Raw genomic sequence first — 18,271 nt, 5'->3', positions numbered from 1 at the left:
AGCACACCAAGAATATTAGTTGTAGTTTCTAAACGGTGTAACTCATCTTGTTTGAAGGTTCCAAGATTGTGATACCATTCTTTCATCGTGCCTGTCATTCTACAGCAAAATTCTTCAATGATCTTATAGCTATCTACACTTGTTTTCATCATCTGGGTGTCAAGCCAAGCTCCAAATTCAAGTAGTCTTTTTCTCCAGCGACTGGGTGGAATATCATCAAAGGTGAACCAAGGACCGCCATTTGGTTTAATCCTTTCAGGGATCAGAGTTTCTTCAGGGGACTCTTCTTCAAAAAAGGAATCTTCCTCTTTTATATTTGCCATGAAGAGTCTTGGGATATAGTTGTCTTCAGATTCTGATTTTGAGGAAACAGATCTTGGTGTTTCATCAGTAAATGTTTCATGATAAGAGTTATTGTCACTATCTGTCGAGGACTCATCTTCCTTGTGTGCCGATGTTTCAGCAAGGTGGTGATTTTCCTGGGAAGATTCGTACTTTCTAGTGATCACCATGGCTTGGAAACCTTTATCTGGAGTTTCTTCTTCCTTTTGGATTTTTGGAGGAGGTGTTTTAGGGATATCCTGGGAGTCTGAGGATGAGGCGCTTAGGCAGGAAGCTTTGCCTTTTGTCTTAGAGGTCGAGGGAGTTGAAGTTCTAGTAGATTTTGGCCTATAAGTTGTAGATATATATCTAACCTGATCTTGTGGTGATGAAACATAGGTAGGGTAGAAAGGGGAAGGCCTTTCTGGTTGTTTGAAATATGTAGAAAAAGCAGGAGGGTCAAAGAAAGAGTTTTCAACGGGCTTGGGCTTTCTTTCATGAGAGGCTCTTAAAAAATCATCTATATCTTTTACCTGGTCTTGTAGATTTCTGATCTCTCTTTCCTTTTGGTCAAAAGTTTTGCCAAAAGTTCTCTCTTCTAACATCTGCCGTAAATCACGATCTAGCTGAGATACTTGGGCTTTTAAGCTCCTGTAGTGCTTTGGCATTTTTTGGGATAAAACCTTGAGATTGTCATCTGTCTCATCAATTTTCTCAGCAATTTTATCCACCCTTTTGTCAAGGCTTTGGAAAATCTCATTTTGAGAAACCATGTTTTCAGATTGCTAGTTTAGCACTTCTTCAGCTTGAGTTAAAGGCTTAAGTTTCCCATCGGGATGGACTTCACTGGGATGAATGAAGGGTTCAGATGTTCTGCTTGTAATTGGATCCATTTTCCTTTCCAAGGAAGGAAATTACCGCTCGTACTCTGGAGTTGCAACCGAGTACACAAAACAAGGAATTGGTTGGACAACAGTTGGAGGATGTAGTGACTTACAATGGTCTGTTCGTGACCATGTAACAAGAGTTGGATCATCAGGTGGTAACAATCCTTCTTTCCTGAGGATTTTTAGTCCTTCCTCATAGATAGAGAGGGGTTTCTTTTTCCCATGGATTCCTACCCATGGACCATTGTCTGGATCAAATCTTCTTTGAGGAGGTGGAGAGGGTTTACACCTCCCTTTTTATTTGTTTTGGGAAGAATGATATCTCGGTCAATATCATTTTCGTGCATCCAACAGTCACAATCTGGGTCACATCTTGAAGGATCAACATCCCAGATGAAGTGGCCATCTATTTTATCAGTGTAGATGGGTTTTCCTTCTGTTGTAACAGCATGGAAAGGACATCAGTCTTCTTTTAAAACTGGTTGGATCATCATTGTCTAGAAGATTGGAGACATTGAGGTCGACCCTTCGTCTGGCTTTTTGAAAATCGTCTTGACCGTCTTGTCAATAGATCTTCTCAAAGTAGCCTCTTGGGATTGGATAGGTCTTCTATCAACATGAAGTCTCTCGTAGTTGGTTATCCATTCAAGGGGAATTAGCCGAGTTAACTCTTCCCTTGTAATTCTTCTCGGAATTTGGACTATAGAGGATATGTCTTCTTCTCTATTGGTGACAACCAATAGTGAATCAGAAGAGCAACCTGAGAGAGGGAGATCTATCGAGTGATTCTGCAAGCGGTATATTATCTGGTGATGGAGAGTAGCTGACATAGCTTCTGGTACTTGGTTAGTTCCAGTGATTTGAACATGTACTTTTAGTCTCGTGGATAAAGTATTATGACTGAGACTCATGTTATAATTAGGAAAAATGGTGAGGACGGCACTCCCTGCATGCAGCATGGTGAGAACAGTTCCTATCACAGCGTTTTCATAATGGAGGTAGCTCGAGTCCAATAGAGCTATTTTGCAAAAGACAGGTTGGTTCTTCCTTCCGTGTAGGGAAAGAATGAGCTGACAACCCCAAAGTGTAAGACTGTATTTCCTTCAGTCTTCCAGTGATTTATGAGATACTAGGGAATCTCCAAATCTACGTACTGCTCCTGGTTCGTAGCTCTTAAGCTACATTGGTCTAGTCTAGACGACTGAACATATTCTTTCATATGAGGGCGGTTTGTAGAGATAAGATTTCAGATGGATTTGGTAACACTTCTTTGTCTTTTGAAGATGTTGTATGGACTTAATAGAGGAGGTATTGTTTTGGAAATTTGAGCATCTTCTGGAACATGAGAATACTCAATAAGGTTTTCTGTTTTATGAGAATTTATCTTTTTACAGAGTTTAGGGAGAGATAAAGAAGAAGTAGTAGTAATAGGTTGAGTGTTTGGTTCAGGTGTTTCCATGTGTAAGTGGTTTTCTCCCTTACTTACTTTATTTACTAATATTCACACCATATGCACCCCTTCTTCTTAACGAGGCTCTGATACCATACTGGCTGGGAGCCCCAATTTCATAAATTAATTTTAAGTTCCGCTTTAGTCCTTTAATAAAAAATCGTTATGGTTTGGTTCCGTAATATTAGTTTCGTTAGTAATGTTGGTCTCTTCCGTTAGTTTAGTTTAGAAAACGTTAGTATTTGTCAACGTGGCGTGTCAATTGTGTAATGAATAATAATGCATCAAAATGATTAAAAAAACTATTATTTAAGGTTGTCTGCGTTAGAATCATGGTTGTGTTGAACTTTCTTTAACGTTGTCTGCGTTTAAAAAAAAACTCCTCTTGTGTTTACTTTCTTCATGAATCCCATAGTGTATATTGTCTATGTTAGAATCAAGGTTGTGTTGAACTTTCATCTTGTATTCGTTTCTAGGGTTTTAAACTTCATCTTCTCCAATGTCAAAGTTATCAAGCAATGCTTCTATTGGAACAACTGGGTCGGTTATCCGTAGAAATAAGAGGAGGGAGTATTTTTGCAAAGAAAATAATGTCATTCATACTGTGGGTGACATGAACAATGTTAATTTTGGGGTTGCAGAAATTACATGAATCATATGCATAAGGCATGCAATTATTTCAAATTGTTAGTGTCGCATCTCGAAAAATACGATTCCTCGCGATGGTCGCGGAAAAAATTAGTGTTCGAACAGAGTCGCCACCGAACTTTATTTATCCCAATGAAGGAATAGGAAAATATCGATAAAACCTTTAGGAAATGGAATAATGGTCGTCGCAACCATATTCGGGTTCAGGAGTGGATTACGTAAGGGGAAGGTATTAGCACCCCTTACGTCCGTGGTACTCAACGGGAACCTTTTAGTTCTAATGTGTATTTCGTGTGTTAATTTACGTTTGTTTGTTATCTTTGGGTTATAAAATTATTAAAATGGAAATGGATGATAACCTCAGAAAGGAGAAAGGGGAGGTTTTTTATTAGTGTGCTCGCCAAGATCTCGCAATCTCGTGCCTACGTATCCTTATGGTGCAATAAGGAAGTCAGAGCATTCGTAGTTCGGGAACTACGGTTGGTTGGTGTTTTTTAGTGAACAACTGTATAGATCGCGTTCTAAAGGCTAAACGTTGGCTTGTCTACTCTCGGTGGAGGCTTAAGCGTTGGTTTGTTATGCGCATTAGAAAGGATTAACAGTGTTCTTTCTGAAAAGAGTTTTGGTCACGCGAGGGTGACAAGCTGGATTAATATGTTGGATATTTTGTTTGACTGGTTTCGATCGCACGAGGGCGAGGACAGATTAATTTGATGTGTTGAGACATTTTTGTTGGATGACAATTACTCGGATAGTCGAGTAAGACAACTCGTATCCTAATAATCGGGAAAGGGAATAGAAGACTCTAGACCACTTTCTTTTTCATCCTTAATTATAGAAAGGAGTTGATAATAATTAAGGTATTTTAAATGGATGACGATTACTCGGATAATCGAGTAAGACGACTCGTATCCTAATAATAGGGAAGAGGAATAGAAGACTCTAGACCACTTTCTTTTTCATCTGAGTAATTATGAAAATAAGGTTGTATGGTCGATGTATTTTTAGAATAAACGACAAGTGCTCGAATGGCTAAGTATTTGAGAAGAGGAGTTGAAAGCTCAAAACCATCCCCTTTTTCGTATAGTTTGTTAAGAAAATGATTTGATTAGGTTGTATGTTTGCTGAAAAATGACAGTTGTTCGACTGGCCGAGTAAGAGAACTCGTATTCGACCAACTGAGGAGTGAAGTTGAAAACTCAAAGTCAACTCCCTTTTCATTTAGCTTACTGTGAAAATATTTTGATTTAATCGGGGTTTGGAAATTTGTAGAGGAATGACAATTATTTGACTAACCAAGTAAGAGAACTTGTATTCAAATAGTCGTGGAGAAAAAATTGAAGACTCAAAGTTATCTCCCTTTTGGTTTCTTGTTATAAAAGGATTTGATTTGTTTGTGCTTAAATGAATTAGAAATGACGACTATTTGACTAACCGAGTAAGAAAACTCGTATTCAAATAATCGAGGAGAGGAGTTGAAAACTCAAAACCGTCCCTTTTTCATTTCATTATTATGAAAATAATTTGATTGTGCTTAGGCGAGTTAGAAACGACAATTATCTGACTAACCGAGTAAGAGAACTCGTATTCGAATAATCGAGAAGAGGAGTTGAAAACTCAAAACCATCCCCCTTTTCATTTCTAAATAAAAAGGTGTTTAATCGGAGTTAGGTATTTTTTAAATTAATTTTAATAAAAAATACTCGATGTTGGATCGAGGTTTTAAATTTGTATTTTTGTGAATAAATTGGACTTTTATTTAGTGAATCAATCATCTACTCGATTAATTAATAACCGAATAGGTCTCATTGTAAGAAAGCCCAAGAGTAAGCCATGTGAGGTTGATGGCGATGCTTTTACCAGCGATCGACTTACATAGGTGTTTTGAAAAATGGGCTCGACCTTGAATCGAGAGGTTCTATTTGTTTTACAAATTGGTTTGAATTGATGGCATGGGAATTATAATCTTTTTGTATTTTTAAGTCTTTATTATTTTTAGGTTCATTTTAAGATGAGACGAAGAATGTACAATGATATAAAGTAAATACAAAAATAAATGTTAGAAACGGAATTTAAAAGAGTTAGATGTTAATTGCGGAAGTTTAAAAATTAGAGTTAATCGTTAAATGTTAGGTGTTAATTGAAATCAACATGAAATAATCAAGAGAATCACAATAAAATATTAAATCTAAAACAAATAACTAAAGTTTAAACAACTAATAAAAGTATCATTAAATTAAAACTCAAAACAATATTAAACTATTGAAAATCTCAATTCTAAACTATTATCCAAAATTTTAAAACATTAACAAAAATTAAATTCTAAAAACATTCTAAATTAAATTAAAATTCTAAAATAAATCTAAATCACAAAAGAACTCTAATTAATCTATAATTATTTCTAAATAAAAAAAAAATATCTAATTAAATTCTAAGATATTAACAATTAAATTCTAAAATCATTCTAAATTAAACTAAAATTCTAAAATAGATCTAAATCACAAAAGAACTCTAATTAATCTATAATTATTTCTAAATAAAAAATTATCTAATTAAATTCTAAGATATTAACAATTAAATTCTAAAATCATTCTAAATTAAACTAAAATTCTAAAATAAATATAAATCACAAAAGAACTCTAATTAATCTATAATTATTTCTAAATAAAAAATTATCTAATTAAATTCTAAGATATTAACAATTAAATTCTAAAATCATTCTAAATTAAACTAAAATTCTAAAATAAATATAAATCACAAAAGAACTCTAATTAATCTATAATTATTTCTAAATAAAAAATTATCTAATTAAATTCTAAGATATTAACAATTCAATTCTAAAATCATTCTAAATTAAACTAAAATTCTAAAATAGATCTAAATCACAAAAGAACTCTAATTAATCTATAATTATTTCTAAATAAAAAATTATCTAATTAAATTCTAAGATATTAACAATTAAATTCTAAAATCATTCTAAATTAAACTAAAATTCTAAAATAAATATAAATCACAAAAGAATTCTAATTAATCTATAATTATTTCTAAATAAAAATTATCTAATTAGATTCTAAGATATTTTTCAATTAACACTAAAAAAAAAATCATTATGGTCTTAATCAAAAAACAGCCAATCGCATGGGGGGTGCTGATAGGGATTAATGGGCCAAATCTGGAAGGCCCGAAACAGACCCATCTAGGTTAAACTTAAAACAGAAAAAGGAAAAGGCATCGTTGCTTTCTCAATAGCTTTTCTCTCTCTGCAGTTTTCAGTCGTTCCAAAACTTAGCAAACCCTAAAAAGTTTCTTTCCTCCCGGAGAAGACCGCCGAAGGCGATGGCTTACGTGGAGCCTCCCTTCTTCTCCGACCACCCTCCTCAAAACACAACTTAATCCTCTAAATACCCCCTTTCGAGTTCGAATCCAACCTCTAAAAATCCCTAAACCCTTAACACAAAACCGATTCGCCCTGAGCCAACGAGTACGAAGAACAACCAAGAAAGATCAAGCGAGGAAGGATCGAAGTCCGAATCGAGGATTCCAAAGAACGAAATGCTAAGGGGTTCGCTCAAACCGGAGTTCAAACGACAAACACCCAGGAGCGAGCAAACGAGATAGACAGTGCGAAATCCAGTATAAATGAAGATTATGCAAGTTCTTTTTAAAAATGAGAGGCAAGGGGTTTTACCGTCCAGTAGGGCTTTCAGGTAAATCAACACTTTTCTTCTCTCCTCTAATACTGTTGCGCTTTTGAAGAGGTAGGAGGATCTAACCTCACCTAGGCCAGAGTTTCAACGAGAAAACTCTCTTAGATTTTTTGAAAACTTGAGTTTTTTTTGAATAAAGTTCCTTTCTGGATTTTTCTGCTGCGTTATCTTATATCTGATGATCTTTTCACAGATGAATTTTTTAAGCCTAAAAAAAAACTCTGTCTATTATGCCTTTTCATTCCCGGTTATTGTGGATTTCATTTTTATAAATGTGTTACTGTTTTAAGCCATTTTCGAAATGCTTTTTTGAGTATTCATGTTGGACTTCTGGATAAAGTGCTAAACTGATTAACTTATTAGTTATTTTTCAGTTCTTTAAGCGCTTATGAAAAGGGCTTTTTAATTAAGCTATTTTTATCTCTGCAGGTTACAACTTGAAGTGACTTTGATGGGATGGGAGGTGGTTGCGTGAAGCTTCAAGAAAGCAAGTTTGAGGCGTACCAGTTCCAAGGAAGGTTCAACGGTCTCTGGCTTTGGTCTCTTGGGGCAATGGTTCTTATCAATTGAAATTGCAACAGCTTTCTATTAAATTAAGGTGTAATCAATTAAGTATTTAGGTTAAATGTATATTTGGACTATTTGTAACCTATTGGATTTAAAATCTGTTTATGTAATTACTTTTTTAAGCATTCAAACCTTATTTCCATATTTTAATTATGCTAATCAATTAAAGCACTTTGAAGCTACAAAATCATTCTTGTCATTCTGTTTTGCTGGTTTTGTTGTTACAATGTTTCTTCCTTTGCAAATCACCGTATTCATCTGGATCATGTTTTACCTAAGACATACAAGCTAACGAAGTGACGGAACTTGGAGCGCCGGGAACATCTTCAAGAGATTACCCTCAAAACAAACCTTTATACTTTGATGGCATGAAATATCTAGAATAGGACAATCCCAAATTATTTACTATTATAGCTTATGGCTTGTAATTTCTAAATACGCTTCTTTTATCTTTCACAATCAATGCAAACATTTTGACCCTTTCACTATTTACTTGCTATTACTTCAATTCACATTCTTCAATACACATACTTTTCAGTCAACAAGGCACACAGAAACCAACTGGAGTTACTTGATTTAAAACAACATAATTCTAACTTCAACACATGAATCTAAATATGGTGATTTAATTTAAAACCAACGCATACATGCCTAAAAAAACATGCAAATTTAATTTAGGAATCTACGAAGGACTTAGAATTTGGCATAAATATTTGGGTTGTGTAAATGGACTAATAAATAGTGAGCATAAAAATAATAACATGGCTCTTAATACTTACTAATAAGAAAATAGGTTTTGGATTAGTAATGTAAAAAGATTCAAACCACATTTTAGATTATGAACACGCTTATGTAAATGGGTCTTTGAAACAAAAAGATCTCATGGGTAAACCACAAATAGCCTGACAAAATTGGGGTATGACAGTTAGATGACAACATTGTTGATGAAAGAGATCTGAAGATTCAAAGGCAAAAGAAGAAACTGTACAAATTGAAGAATGAAATAAGTCAGACTAGAGGATTGTTGAAAATGTTCATTGTGGTTGGGATATTGAGCTTAATGTTGAATGTTGTATTTGTAACAATGTATTTTTAAGTTTATATTTTGCCAGTCTATGAATTTATCTGTCTTCTATATGTATCTATCATGAAATGTATCTGTCAACATTGTTATGTATGTTGGTTGCATTTGGTGAACAAAAACACCTATGCGTAATAAGTTTATGAATGAAATGAATTTGTTATGATGCTATTAGTGAAATGTTACTTTTGTTTCCAATGAATGTATCAGAACAAATGTAATTTTGTGTAATGAGTTTATGTAACATAACCATAAGTCATAACAATGTTGACAAATACATAATTTTGTAATTTTGTTTCCAATGAACACCTCTATGAAATGAACAAATGTAACATAACCATAAGTCATAACAAAAGGTTGCTTTATAAGTCATAACAAAAGGTTGTATTATAAGTCATAACAAAAGTGACATTATAAGTCTTAAGTCAGAAACTACGAAATAGGCATTGTAAGCCATATGTTACCTAACACAACCAACATATGTGACATTATAAGCCATAAGTCATAAATAATAAAATAGGCATTGTAAGCCATATGTTACATAATAAAACCAACAAAAGTGTTTAAGAATAAAGCATAAGTATTAGGGTTGGCTAAGAGCATGTTTTAGGCCTTTTTGAAGTCTCATTTTCTTTTTGGGTGGTTGCTGAGTTGAACCTCCAGTTGGTGTTGGCTGACTTGAAGCAGCAGGCAGTGATGGATGACTTAAAGCAGCAGGTAGTGATGTGTGACTTGAAGCAACAACAATTGGAGTTGGCTGACTCATAGCAGCAATTGAAGTAGGCTGAGTAGCAACAACAATTGGGGTGGACTGAGTAGTAGCAGTTGGGCTAGGCTTGGTAATAGCAACAATTAGGGTAGGATAAGTTTAAGTTGTAGGAAGCTTGCAAGTGGCCTTGTTGTGACCATCCTTATGGCATCGACTGCATTTGATATAAAATTTTACTCGTTTGAGCTGTGACTCATTTCTCACATGTTCTCCAGCCTCCTTGTTCCTTTTCTTCTTGGGTCTACCAAGTTGCCTTTTTATGGGGGATGGTCCCAAATCAATGTTATACCCCAAAATTTTCCCTCCCCTTTTCATATTTTTCACTCAACCCTTGAGTTGAGATTCATCTACACGCACTCACGTTTCATTCACGTGCATCATTCATACTTGGTAATTAATCATTATGGATTCAAAGCTCTTGTCTTGCAAAGCTAGGGTTTGTGTGTGGATCAAACCTTCAAGGTATGACTTGGTTCTTCATCTGATCATAAGGGAAGTTAAACCCTAGTTTCTTGGCCTTTGAAGCATGGCTTCAATAAGAGCTCATCATGGCCCTCTTTAGGGCTTTCAAACCCTAATTTCTTGATGATATGGTTTTGGGACTTTATGAATGTTCTTTGGGCTTTGTCTTGGCTATCCAAACCCTAACTTGGGATCCATATATTGAAGATTTTCTTGTGAAGCATCTTGTTTCATTCAAAGGCCTTGGTTGAGGGGCATGCCTCATTGAAACCCTAATCAGGGAAGAATTGGTCCTAATGTGCCTTGTGGCTTGACTTTCATATGGAGATAGTGGAAACCCTAATTCATTGGGGAAAAGGTTCTTGACCATCTTGTCATGCATCATCAATCATTGATCTTGCTTTGTGTAGGAGAATCATACATTTAACCTACATGTCCATATGTTTAGTATTTCACCCGGTTCAAGATTTTGTTCAAACATCCATGCATATGCATTCTACTTGGTCATCCTTAGTCCATTGGTTCTAAGCATATGGTACCTTCAAATTCCTAGATCTTTGGTCATTCATTCATGTTTGTATTGAGGCATTGATCTTTTAGTCCATTATTTGTCCTTAATCCATTATGATTTATAGGGGCATTTATTCTTGATTCATCCATGTATCTTGGTCCATTTGGTTCATGTGTTATCATGTGCTCATGATCCTTATGATTCAATGGATTAGGGTGATTGTTTCATTCATAGATCATTTTAGTTTTGTTAAAAGTCAAGTCTTGGTTCACATACAATCGTGTTTATTTCATCAAAACAATTAAGTTTTCATTCATTCATAAAGGTATACATAGTCCATTACAAAAAGAAATAAAAAAATACATTTTTGCAAAAGTTGACTCTTTGGTCAACCATTTGACCAAAGTCAACCATTAGATTTTCACCCTAAATTCCTAATATTAATCACATTTCATTCATACATTGATTTCTTGATGATCCATTGCCACACTTCCTTCATGATCAAGAAAGTCAATAATTTGCAAGTTTGCTTCCACACTATGCCATGACTTGATCTTCCATGCCACGAGCCAAACTTTGCCTTTGCAACCTTGCTAAACAGCCCTGCAGTCAGTCCATGAACTCACTCATACAACCATATATACATTGTCTAAGATACCTTGAAAACCAATTGGCCAAAATTCAGCAAAAAAAACAAATCTTACCATGGCTACAAGCACACTCACTCATTCTAACTGTTAACCAGTTGAGTTCAAGTTCACTAACTAATTGAGTTATCAGTTAACTCGGCGAGCCAATCATAACTAACTCCAAGCCTCATGCCAAACCTCCATTGGACTCGAGCCTTACTTCTATATAAACTTCAGTGCATCACCATTCACGATCACACTTTCATTACCCTCAAAATTCAGAACTTCACTCTATAAAACCCTCACTCAGAGCTCAGACTCAATAACCATTGAAGCTTCACCTTGAAGCTTCAATCCATTTGAGCTAAACCTCATTTCCCTCACTGATCCATTCTCAAAGGAAGAAGAAGAAGAAGTTTGGAACTTAAAGCAAGAAGAAGAGGAATTCGTACCTGAAATTGTTCAGTACCGGCGTTGCTCCGATCACGACCGTCTTCTCCGACAGGTGAGTCTATTCTTTTGCAACCATTTGAGGCATTATTGATACCGTGATGTAGAGTAAGGCCAGTGGAGTCAAAGCCCTAACCTCTAGGACTTTGATTCCAAATCTTGAAAGTTTAATTTTGATTTCTAAGCCTAGGTTTCATGTAGAAAGGGTTTCGATTCAGACTTTTGAGGAGAAATTGGACTTTGCCGTAGTGATTTTGGGACTCAAGATTGAAAGATGAAGGTAGTGATGTGTTTGATTTCGGATACTTAGACTCCTCCACCATCGGAGGCAACCTTCATCACGGCAGAAGTGGGAGCGGATAGAAGAAATGGAACTAATAGAGGTGAATGCGTGAGAGGATGAACACATTTCATTTTTAATTTTTTACTTCCTCCGTTTTTTATTATAAGTCATTTTTGACTTTTCACACGTATTAAGAAATGTAATAATTATGGTATGAAAAAGATAAATTATGAAATAATTTATAAAATTATCATTCATTAATGATATTGGAAAGACAAATTGACATAATTGAAAGGAGAGAGAATAATAAATATTTAAGGGTATAATAGGAAAAATAACATTAATGATTTATTGATGTTATAAAACGACTTATATTGTGGTACAAAATATTTTTCCAAAGTGACATATAATAAAAAATGGAGGTAGTACTAAGTTTGCTTTCGATTCCCATACACGTGCTTCAACGGTCCATTAAACTGCGCATTCATTGGTCCACACATGATTATTGGCATTTACTGCACATGATCGTTGACTGCCCCATGACTCATTGCTGACTCACATCATTGCTCACCCATATCCTTATCCAATCTCATTTTGGCCTTTGAATGATGAATTTCTTTTGGGCCTAGGAAGAAACGAGCATTGATGAGCGTTTCATCACCCTGAATCTAGGTTACACCCCCTCTGGCCAAAGAGAATTTTCCATGGGCCTTGGCCATGAGGCCTAGGTGTGTATCATTACTGTTGTACCCCTGTACAAGGGCCTTACCCCCCAGACTTGGCCCATTTTTGTTTTTTACTTCTATTATTTGTTTGAACTTGGATAATTAGGATTTTAGTTAGATTAACATGATATAGTTTTTTAGAATTTAATTAAAATTAGGAATTTATTTTTTAATTAGAATTAATTGTCCTGAATAGTAATAATTAGAATAATTGATTTTAATTGGAATTTTAATTCTATAATTGTTTTTCACATGTAATTTGACCATTTTAACCCTAGGGTTTAATGTTAGATTTTCATGTTGCCTTAGGATTAGGAGTTGATTTAGAATAATTGGTCTTTTAACCATTAATTTTCATATGATATTTGGTAATTGATGATTAATTTGATCTTAATCTTTGCATGATCCCTTAGTTAGGATTTTACATGTTATTAACCTTTAGATTATGTTAACCATAATTCCCAATTTAATTCAAACCCTTTGATTTAAGGTGATCAAAAGAAATTTTGATTAACTAAATTCTCTGATGATGTATAATCCCATAGTCTATTCAAGTGATCAAAAGTTCCTTGATCACTTGATAAGACTATTCTGTAACGCTATGGATCTCAAGGCCTTAACTTCATATTTTCATGCAAGGCATCCCAGACAAATCAAGCAGTGGATTATACAAAACATAATAAAGGTCAACACTTGTCAATTATGTTTCAATTTGTATTCCATGAGCCTTAAGCGATGAAGAATGATGATATGAAGTTTCTCCTACCCTTGTCTAGAGTGACTTCGTGTACGAGTCGTGGGCTCTAGCTATTCAAAGCATTCGCCTTCATTCATAAACTTTAATACAATGCAAATCAAATGATTGTCAAGTCTTCTTCTCCAAATTAATATCATCCTAAGGAGCAGCAAGGAAGTTTCTTCTTCAATACTTGTCAGTCAGGATAAATATCACATGCCATGAGCCTTAAGCAATGAAGAATCACGAGATGGAGTTTCTCCTACCCTTGTCTAGAGTGACTTTGCGTATGGGGCATATGCCTTAGCTATTCAAAGCATATGCCTTCGCTCATAGACTTTAATGTGATTCATATCAAATGACTGCCAAGTTTTCTTCACCTTCTATTATCATATATCATACATCTTGCCCCAGTCTCTTGTTGTCAGTCGTAGTGAGTTGAACTACGAAAGCTCTGACTTTCACATTGCATGGTGAGAATACGTAGGCATGAGGACTCCAATTTTTCGTGAGATACCTTATTTATTCCTACCTTATTTATTAATTCTCCATCAATAAATACCATTCTTTTGAGATCAAATATCAATTTTCCTAATATTACATTCATATCCTTTTATGACAATTTAATCGGAGTCCACCTTGTGAACCAAGAGATGTTTGGCTTATTGTCAAACACTTAATTCCTTTGTTTTTGGTTATTTCAATACAATGATACCATGCCTTAGGCCCCCCACTTCTTGGTTTGCCTTTACTCTTCGATTCAAAGTTTATTCCTTCATGGATTCAATATACCATTCTTTGGTTTCAAATTGTTTGTTCCCTACAGTGATATATTGTTCCTTGTACCAAACATCATTCTCCTTTGGGTTCCATACTTATCCTTTTAGGAGGATCTAATCAAAGTCGACCTTGTGAATCAAGAGTTGTTTGACTTATTTCCATACATTTAATTCTCTTTATTTCCATTCATTCCAATACAGCGATACCATGCCTTAATCCACTCACTTGTTGGTTTTCCTGTTTACTCTTTGGTTCAAAGTTCATTTACCTTTATAGGTTCCTATGCTACCATCTTTTTTTGGTGCAAGTTATACTTTTCATCATTTATCCCTCTTTGTTTTCGTGGTTCTACGAACTACGATGCTCTGACTTTCTCATTGAACGGTGAGAATACGTAGGCACGAGGATGCAAATCCTTGGTGAGCACAATCCTAATTATTCCTTTTTCTGCCTTAAAGCACCATCCATATCTTTTATGATTCATAACTTACCTTCAATCGTAACCATTCACCTCAGTGACATACTGCCTTTCTTTGAACCAAACACCATACTTCTTTGGAATTCCATATATACTCTTTTGGGATAATTGTCCACCTTTGTTCCAAGAGTTGTTTGGATTATTGTAAAAAATTTAATTCTTTGTTTTCGGTCCAACCATACAGTGATACCATGCCTTAGGCCCCTCCCTTGTGGTTCGTGCCACCTTTATTTTGTGGTTGCAAATGCTATTTCTCTTATGGATTCCAACATACCCTTACCTTTGGTTCCAAACTATACCTTCAGTCACTTTTACCCAAACCTTCAATTCTATGACTTTGGTTACTTTTCTCTATCATTCCATTCATCTCCATGATGGACTCAATATCTACCACTTTCATTCGCTTCATGTGATATACCTATCTCTTTGATCCAAATACACTATATCATTGAGCTTCATCTTGTGTCTGCTTGTGAACCAAGAACTGTTTGGCTTATTGCCAGACACTTAATTCTCTTTGTTTCGATTATTCCAATATAGTGACACTATGCCTTAGGCCCCCTCACTTGTTGGTTCATACCAATTTTCCTCTTGGGTTCATATTTCACCCCTTTTTGGAGTCAAACAATATAATCATTTGGTTCATACCATATTTGTTATCACAACTTCTTTCATCTCCCATCATTAGTTCTATGAACTATGGAGCTCTGAATTCCTTATTGCGCTATAAGGATATGTATGCATGAGGGCCCCAATCCTCTTCGAGCACTCTATAAACTCCTTTTCCTTATCCTTTCGCGGGTAATCCTTAAATATAACATCCATTCAAGCAAGAACGATCAAAACGGTTCCCGTTGAGTACAACAGATGTAAGGGGTGTTAATATCTCCCCCTTGCATAACTGACTTCCTTACCCATATTTCTCTTTCCCTGAGTTTTATCGATGTTTTCCCTTTCCTTCGGGAATAAATAAAGTTCGATGGAGACTCTGTTGTATGTTCGAGCGTGTGATGCATTCAGGTATATTTTCGCTAGCTTCAGTGAACAACATTTGTTTTTGTCCAAAGAGATTCCTCATTGACTGGATAAATCATTGGTGCATAGCAAGCCTCATAGCACTCCTTTTTGTAACATTCATGCACAAAATCATCAACTTGTAAATGTTGATCTTTCATGCATGAAATTGCATGACAACATGGCAACTCTGTCAGTATCCACCTTCTACATGAACATTCATGCTTTGATAAATTAACAGTAAACTTTTCTCCATTGAATGATACATGTCTAACCTCAATGTCAAATTCACCTGCACGCCTGTTACAAATGCTGAAAACAATTATGAAGTCAATACTATATCAAGTCAATTGTTAATGTCTCAAACAAATATGAAGCATTACCTAACAATCCAATTGTTTGTTCTTTGTGATTCCTTTTCCATCCTCTTTTTGATATTTGGTAGAATGTTATCATCAAATTTGACAATCTTTTGTGACTCATATATTGAAGCTTTAAAAGGGAGAACATATCAAAATGAAAAAGGTGTAGTTTAAATAAAACCAGTAATGTCAGAAACACAATTTGCATCTTGATGTATATAAAGCTTAGATGAAGACCTTTCATCAAACATGTGGTGAACAAAGCGCAAAACATTGATAAGGTAACAATCCTTCACCAATTCACAAACCACAAGCTAAGCATCAGTCAACAACAACAAATCAACACAACAACGAATCCGTAACAGAAATCAGACGAAAGAAGAAGATGAAGAATACACGTCAAAAAAGTTGAATTCGTCGACAAAAGTAATTTTCAAACGCGACCACCACCTCTGGGCGCAATTTTCTTTCTTCCACCACCCTCTGGCGCCATGAGTCTGAATGCGATCATCACTACAGACCGCGACTCCCCTCGCCAGAATTATGTGTCCCCCCGCCAAAATTACGCGTCATCACCTTTGACCGTTTCCGTCGGAAATGAAAATGAAGAAGAAATGACACTTACATGTGAACCTTAGAAAAGAAGATGCGGGAGATTGAATAGAAGAAATAGGTCGATTGAGAAAATAAATGGAAGGAATTTGAAAATCTAAACTATGCAATGAAAATGTGACACATGACAACAAAATGGAGAAATGATATTGATTAATTAGTCAGTTACCAAAAAAAAATGCATTGTTTAGTGTAAATTAAAATTGTGAAAAAAAAGGTAAATTAGGGAGATTAATTGGATGCTTTATTCTTATTTAAATAGTTCATGAGAATACATAGCTAATCCTTTACAACATTTAGCCAAAATAGTTGTAATAAGCTAAAAGGAGAAATTTGTTAAAACATGTGTCGGGTTTGTTTGAATTACAATTACTAAACTAATCACCATATCAAATATTAGAAAACTAAATCATACAACTTTTGTCACTATCTAAATTAAAGTGCACCTAACTTCCTTCAATTGAGATACATAATTTTAGTTAACGTAGATATTTTATATAATAAAAATAGATTAACTAACTTAAACGCATGGCTACGTGATTTTAGTTAACGTAGACTTCATAGCATTGATTTATTTAACTTAAGAATATTTAGAATGTGCAACATTAACTGGGTTTAAATATTCATCTATAAAGCATTGACAAAAGTCGTTGGGTTAGTTGTTTGCAAAGTCAAAGCATAGCCAGGGAAGCGTCGGTAAATATTCTGTTCTAACCTTAGGCTATTGCTATTGTAGTTTCACGTTGACTTTACAATCATTACTTTATCTTCGTCTAAAAATAACGGCTGTTTAATGTTTTTATACATAGATTAAAAATATATTTTAAAATATTATATTTTTATTATGTAAATATTAGTATTTTAAAATATTAGATTTTAAAAAATAAAAATGATAATCATTTTAAAATAAATTTTATTTACTAAATCAAAAGTCATTTTAAAATGGAGGTAGTATCTTAATCCATTTTACAACTTGTCTCTAAGTTGACATTTAAAACTTAAAAAAATGTGTAGCATTACTATGAACTCTCTTCACATTCAATTCATCATTTATAATAAACAAAAGAACTCTCTTCACATTCAAGCAAATATCCCAATTTGTTTGAAAACATAAAGCTCACTTATATGTATTTTTTATTCTTTTACTTTTTATAGATAAACTTCAAATTTCTTCTTTTAAAAAATTAATTTTTTTCTTTTCTTTTTATTTTTATTTTGTAAAATATTTCATGTAAAATAAAACCTTTATTTTATATAAATTTTAATATTATTTCAATCATTAAAAAATATTATTATACCGTTTAAAATTGCATATATATATATATATATATATATATATATATATATATATATATATATATATATATATATATATATATATATATATATATATATATATATATATATATATATATATATATATATATATATATATATGAAGATAATGAAAAATATATACAGTATATAATATAAAGATAAATTAAACTTTAGTATAAGAATTTTACCAAGTCCCCTTGTTAGTGTATACTACTTGGTAATTATTGTCGTCTTAGCCGTGGATAAATTTTGGCGATTTTTCAATGCATTTCATAAATTTTTTTGTTATCATATAAAAATTCAAAAATGTTTCTCTATTTTCGAAGTTGCATCTTCGGACGTACCTACTACACATTCAATGCATACTATATTTGAATGGCGTCTTATAAGTTGCGTTGTTTTTATTTCGGAGATGTATCTCCGAAATATTTCATGAAATATATTCATAATTGATCAGTTCAGTAGAAATTTCGGAGATAAAT

The 18,271-nt window shown here is 34.0% G+C and overlaps 1 long non-coding RNA gene across 1 annotated transcript; it reads left to right on the top strand.

The window, feature by feature from the left end:
* Positions 1–6,448: 6,448 nt before the first annotated feature.
* Positions 6,449–7,705, top strand: LOC127096916 (uncharacterized). Its single transcript, XR_007792861.1, has 2 exons — positions 6,449–7,013; positions 7,443–7,705. It is a non-coding gene; the product is annotated as an uncharacterized LOC127096916 (long non-coding RNA).
* The last annotated feature ends 10,566 nt before the right edge of the window (positions 7,706–18,271 follow it).

This window comes from Lathyrus oleraceus, chromosome 6 (genome assembly GCF_024323335.1).
Source record: "Lathyrus oleraceus cultivar Zhongwan6 chromosome 6, CAAS_Psat_ZW6_1.0, whole genome shotgun sequence".
NCBI lineage: Eukaryota > Viridiplantae > Streptophyta > Magnoliopsida > Fabales > Fabaceae > Lathyrus > Lathyrus oleraceus.
This window is presented reverse-complemented; position numbering and strand designations above follow the sequence as displayed.